The following is a 6,718-nucleotide window of genomic DNA, read 5'->3' on the forward strand; positions in this document are numbered from 1 at the left end:
GATTTACACCCTCGGAAACCCTGTACAGGGTCGCTATGGGTTGGAACCGACTCGACGGCACTTAACAACAACAACAGGAGCAGCTAGTTGGTTTTAACTTCTGAGTTTGCAGTTAGCAATACAGTGATGATCACATAGACCTACCCAAGGATCTCCATTTAGTATTTGTTGATTGCGAATATGAAAGATCCACCACTCACCTGTAAGTTTGTCATACTGTGGTGGCTTGCATGTAGCTGTGATGCTGGAAGCATTTTACTGTTTTTAAAAAACTATTAGCTTGGTCACTCATGGTAGACAGGTTTCAATGAAGCTTCCAGACTAAGACAGACTAGGAAGAAGGATAGGCAGAGTACTTCTGAATGTTCAGTCCCTGAATACCTTATAAATAACAGCAGAAAGTTGTCAAATATCATACTGGAAAATGAGCCCTTCATGTTGGAAAGCACTCAAAATACAATTGGGGAAGAGTTGCCTCCTTCAAGTAGAGTTAGTTGATCATGATGACACAAATGGAGTAAATTTGAATAATAGTGGTATTAACTGGTCTTCCTTGTAGGCATATGGATATTATCCTATCACAGACATTATTATACTTAAAGAAGATCTTAAAAGGTTCTTTTTGATGATGAATGCTACATCATTCCTTTTCAATTTGTCATTCCCAGCATAGTAAACCAATGGATTGTCAGATTCATAATGGCCAATACCAGTCCATTTCAGCTCACATTATAATGCCTATGATACAGATGTTTATGTGTTCCATTTCATTTGTGACAATTCCAATTTTCCTAGATTTGTAATTTGTACATTCCATGTTTCAGTTATTATTGGACATCTGTAGCTGTTTCTCCTCACTTTGAATTATGCTCCATCAGTAAAATGAAGGTCCCGATGGTTTTACTCCATTTCTGTCATCACGGTCAACTCTACTTTGAGGAGTCAGTTCTTCCCCAATCATATTTTGAGTGCCTTCCAACCTGAGGGGCTCATTTTCCAGCACTCTATCTGACTATATTCTGGTGCTATTCACTGTGATTCAATATTCAATATTCTGGTGTTATTTGACAGTGTTTTACTGTTGTCCATAAGGTTTTCAGTGGCTAAACATTTGAAAATAAACTGCTTCTTCTTTTTCCGAGTCTGTCTTAGTTTGGAAGCTCAGTTGAAATCTGCCCACCAGTATTCAAAATACCACCAGTATTCAAAATACCAATGGCTTAGCTTCCAGCCTCACAACAGCATGCAAGCCACCACAGTGCAACACACTGACAGATGAGGGGCTTAGTCTAGCTAGAGGCTTTTTTTTTTTTTTTTTTTCCCCTTCTTAATGAAACCTTTTTGTCATGGAAAGAAAATGAATTTGAGGTCAGGATTAATGTCAAATTTTAAACAAAACTCAAGTGTACATCTTACCAAATCATTGAAGGTATGCAAAAACTATATGGGAATACTGCCTCACATAAACCCATAGTTTTTAGATGGACCAAGTATTTTAGGGATGGTTGGGAAGATCTGAAAGATGAATTCAAGGCAGAGAGGTCACTTTAGAAGGGCATAGTAACTGTTTTGTGGAATTCTGAAGGATTAATCTTAATAAGATTTTTCAAAGGATACAGGACAATCACAGAGACTTATTATGAAGAAGTTTTAAGAAATGGAAAATGGTTTGGTGAGAAAAAGGCCAGGAAAGTTGCATAGAGGAAATTTTTTTCAATAACGACAATGAATTTTTCAAAGGGCCCTACAAGAATTTCACTGGTAAATCTTACCTAATCTACACTATAGCCTTGGTATTGCCCCTTTAGACTTCTTTTTGTTCCCCAAACTCAAAGAAGATTCAAAAGGAACACAATATGAAGGTCTTGAGGATGCCCAAATGACTTTTTTCATGATGGAAATGTAAGAGTACAGAATTCTTCTAGGAAGGGATGTTAAGTACTGTTGAGTCAGTTTCAACTCAAAGCCACGCTTCGGCTTTCCGAAGAGCAACAGGTGACTTTGAACCCCTGACCTTGAGGTTCAAACTGGCTTTGCAGTCCTGCACATTAACCCACAGAGCCACGAAAGGGTAGAGAGATGGAAACATCACTTTCTGAAGTGCACAGAAGTTGATGGAGGATATGGCAAGAAACAAAAGATTCATATTTTGGTATTTTTTGATTAATAAAGCTTTTTATGATTTTGTAGCAATACTTAAAAACAACAACAACTTTTAATTGTGAATTGAGGGAAGGCATACAGAGAGAGCAGGACATCAGTTTTACATTCAAGAAATCATAAACTTTGTTTTCTTTCAGTGATTGCTGTCCCCTCCATGTAACAACAGTTGTCTCACTTCCTCCCTGTGATTCTTAGTTCCATTCCACACTCCTCTCCAACCCTTCTGAACTTTGTCCTTAGATAAATGTTGTCCTTTTGATCTTGAGTGGTTGACCATTCCAAGGCCAACGTATTTTACTAGTCTTGTCCCCTTATGTACCTACTTGTTGGATGGCTGAAAATTGGGCCACAAGTGTGAGTACCATTCCAGCGCTGAAGGGGGTGGCTATGGGTCATAGTCTCAGGTTCCTCCAATCTCTTTCTGACCAGTAAGCCCGGTCTTTTCATAATTTTGTGTTTTGTTCTACATATTCTTCTATTCTATCTGGGACCTTCTAATGTGATCCCTTTTCGAACAGTTTGTAGTGGTAACTGGGTACCATCTATTTCTTCTGGTCTCATGTCAGAATTGTGGGGATTAGTGTTCATGTGTTCCATTAGTCCTTTGAGCTAATTTATTCCAAGCATCTTCAATTTTCATTACTTTTCTTTCTTCCACATATGGAGAGACCAATAATCTTACCTTAGAGGGCTGCTCATGAGCTTTTGATATCCCAGTCACTTCTCACCAAAGTAGAATGTTAAACATTGTCATATATGCCAATAGTCATGTATGGTAATTGACCATGGTGTCCCCTGAGACTATGGTCCTGAATCCCCAAAGCATTTGGTAATATCCAAGAAGTTTTCACAATTTTGCCTCCTGTATGATGCTGTGGGTTAATGTGCTGGACTGCAAGGTCAATTTGGACCACGAGTTTGGAGGTGCAAGTTCACGAGCTGCTCTTTGGAAATCCTATACAGGTTCACTGAGTCAGAATTGACTTGATAGCACTTAACAACAACAACAACGGTGCAGTAAAGGTAAATTGTTGTTATTTAGTACCCTTGAGTCAGTTCTGACTCATAATGACCCTGTACAGGGTTTCTGAGGAGTGGCTGGTGGGTTTAAATTGCCGAGCTTATGTTTATTAGTCCAGTACTTATCCTATAGCACCACACCATGTTCAACAATCCTCTGTCAAGCTCTTATGTATTTGTGGGTATACTCCTATTCTCCCTCCCATGCTCATTCAGCCAGTATCTACTGTAGTAACACTATTTTACTTATTTTTCTGTGTATTGTAGAGCTTTGGTGGCACACTGGTTAAGAGCATGACTGCTAGTCAAGAGGTTGGAGTTTTGAACACACCAGCCACTCTGAGGGAGAACGTTTGCTTCTCTAATATTTACATCCTTGGACACCCTATAGGACACTTCTACTCTGTGCGATAGGATTGCTATGGTTTGTAATTGACTAAGTGGCTGTGGGTTTGATTTTTGTTTTAAACTATATGCATTGTAGGAGATCTGATGGTGCAGTGGTTAAGCACTTGAATTCAGTTGTTCTGTGGGAGAAAGATATGCTAGTCTGTTTACAGCCTTGGGAATCCCATGGGGGCAGTTGTATTCTATTCTATAGGTTTGCTATGAAATTTTTTTCTTTTTTTGAAAGCTTTTGCTGTGAATTCAGTGATAGTTTACAGGGCAGATCATTAGTTTTGCACTCAACCAATCGTATTTTGTTTCATTGCAATGATTACAATTCCCTCTGTTCACCATTGGTTAACAGTATTTACCTCTATTTATTTACCTCTATAAACAAATATTTTATTTATATAGACTTGATAGCACTTAACAACAACATTTGTGCAGAAGCAGTTTCACACACTGTTACCCATAATCTAGTTTGTGCAGGAAGTGTTTCCACTAGATTCATAGAGTATTCTTTGAAAAAAGAAGTGATGTCTGATCATTTGGATGCCCTATTGGCCTTCTGCAAGTCTTCAATAGGTCTCCATTGTTGGTTGATTGTCATAAGCTTTTGAGGTACAGTAGGATCCTCATGATATACACAAAACAAACAGAGAAGATATATTCATTTAAATGACCAAAGGGCACGTTTTGTAAGCCAGCCTCCTGCCCACTGGCTCACAGTCTTTCTCACTCCATGGGTCTAGCGTCCTCAGCTGCTCTATCTCTCTATGCCATTGTCTCTGCTTCCGTTTCTGGTGCCCCTGCTTCTCTGGTTAGGGTCCCACGCTCCACTCATGCTCTCCCCTCCTGATGGTCCTAGTATCCTCTATTCCTGGAATGAAAAAAATAACTTCTACATTTACGTTATGACAATCACAATTAGTCATGATAACAATCACTCACGATTGAATCAAAAGAATCCTATCCTCATCTTCCCCTATTCCCTTTCACAAGACCTATCTAAACAAGAGAAAAACTATTCAGTGAGGAGTTTACCCCACCCCCCTCACCCTGAAACTAAGCACACTTTTGAAAACTTGTAAGCCAGTCACTTCATGCCTTTATAGCTCCCCATTTTAGGTAGCCAATGTCTAAGTTGCCAATCCCTATCAACCCTGTGTACTGGGGTATAGCCTTGATCCTTAATGCGAAGACTCCTCTCTTGGTTTGAATTTTTAGCAACTGCATCCATAAGCAAAGGTCAAGTTCATCAAATTTTAGCAATTTACACTTGCTTCCAGTATCAAACATTTTATCTTCCTCTAGTCAAGTTCTAATCAGCAAGCCATCCAAGTTAGGTCAAATGGGTACTATCTGCAAGTTTGGGTGTTCTTGTATACCTCTCCTGCACTTCAGATCAGCTGTCCACTTCACTCTCAGCTGTAGCCCCCAGTGGCTAGGTCAGTGTCCATGGACTCAGGAGTTCTCAAGTATCCCTAAACTTCAGACCAATCAGCCTTCCTCTTCTCTCTCTCATCTCAAGGTCAATGGGTGTTTATGGAACATAGTCGAACTCAACCCATGCCTTCATTGCTGCCTTTCCCTCACTTCCAATCACAAGTAAACCAAGGTAGTCACCAGCGAGCTTGCAAGCCTGTTCATGTGTTCCTTTTGAGTTTCAGTCTTGTAAGGGGGTTTATCCTGATGGCTGACTTTTCTTGCCTTGATGGCTCTCAGATGAACAGTTTGATTGTTCTTGTAATGGCCAAATAGTCTGCTTTTTTGTTTTTCCCTGCTGGTCTTTAATTCAAGAAGTATCTTCTATTCCTCTAGTCTCTCCGGGTTGGTTTGCATGTCCTTTCAAGTGAACATGTCCCACCTCAGAAGGTTCTGGATGGTGCTCAGGATTCTACCTAAGGCCCCATGCTCTACAAAGGCTTAACAAGAAGCCTATTTCACTGGGCAAATTCCCATACCCCTTTTAGCTAATCCAATCCATGCTATGAAGTTTTCTAAAAAAAATATTTTATATTTATCATTACCTAGAACTCAATGGCACTTAACAACAACAGCAAGAAAAAGTGGGTAACCATAGTACACATATCAAAAAGTAACATAGCATGAATAATTATTATATGATGATATAATAATAATGAAGGATGACAATAATATAGGTTTTAGGGATCAGTGGTCTAAATTAAAATTATGGCTCATGCTTTGGACGTGTTTTCGGAAGGACTGGTCACTGGAGGAAGATATCATGCTTGATAAAGCAGAGGGTCAAGGAAGGGAGGAAGACTCTCAAGGGGAAAGTTCAACTCAAGCATAAGAACTACTTTGAAGATGGTGCAGGATCAGTCAGTATTTTGTTCTATTGTACACAGAGTCACTGTGAGTTGGAACTTACTCAATGGCACCTAGCAGCTAAACTCATGTAATTTATCTGATCTTCAGTTCTCTGATTTGTACAATTAGTGTGACAATAATTTCCACTGCATAGAGTTATTGTTAATACTGAGGAAGGCATGTATTCAGGGAGAAGTAGGATATTCTTTAGGATATGTGGCAAATGCTATTTTCTCAAAATGTTTGCAGTAGCATCATCCATCCATGTGTTCTTACAATGTCATCTTGCCAAATGACTCCTGAGGCTAGCTCATACAATACTGTGCTCTTTCATCTTGTTCTCTTGGAATCCAGCCTTAAGGCTGTGAGGAAGCCCCGATTAGCCCGTATGGAGAGGCCACATGTGGGTTCACTGGATGAGAGCCCAGATGAAGCCTTAGCTGACAGCCAGCATCAACCACCAGTGAACCTCCATCTTTTAAGTCTCTCCAGCTAAGTTCCCAGATGATATGGACCAGAGACATGCCATCCACAGTGTGCCCTGTCCAAATTCCTATCCTACCAGAGTCCTTGAACATATAAAATTGTTTTATGCCTCTAAATTTTAGGGGGAGGCTTGTTACACGTCAATAGCTAACCAGAAAAAGGTGGGGAGTGTGGTGGCTCTGTATTGCTAACCATAAAGTTGATGGTTTGAGTTCACCAACCACTCCATAGTAGAAATGTGAAACTTTCTGTTCCCACAAAGATTTACAGCCTCTGAAACCCTTTTCAGGGTCACTGTGAGTCAGAACTGACTTGATGGCACTTAATA

This window comes from Chrysochloris asiatica, unplaced genomic scaffold (genome assembly GCF_000296735.1).
Source record: "Chrysochloris asiatica unplaced genomic scaffold, ChrAsi1.0 scaffold00077, whole genome shotgun sequence".
NCBI classification, from domain to species: domain Eukaryota; kingdom Metazoa; phylum Chordata; class Mammalia; order Afrosoricida; family Chrysochloridae; genus Chrysochloris; species Chrysochloris asiatica.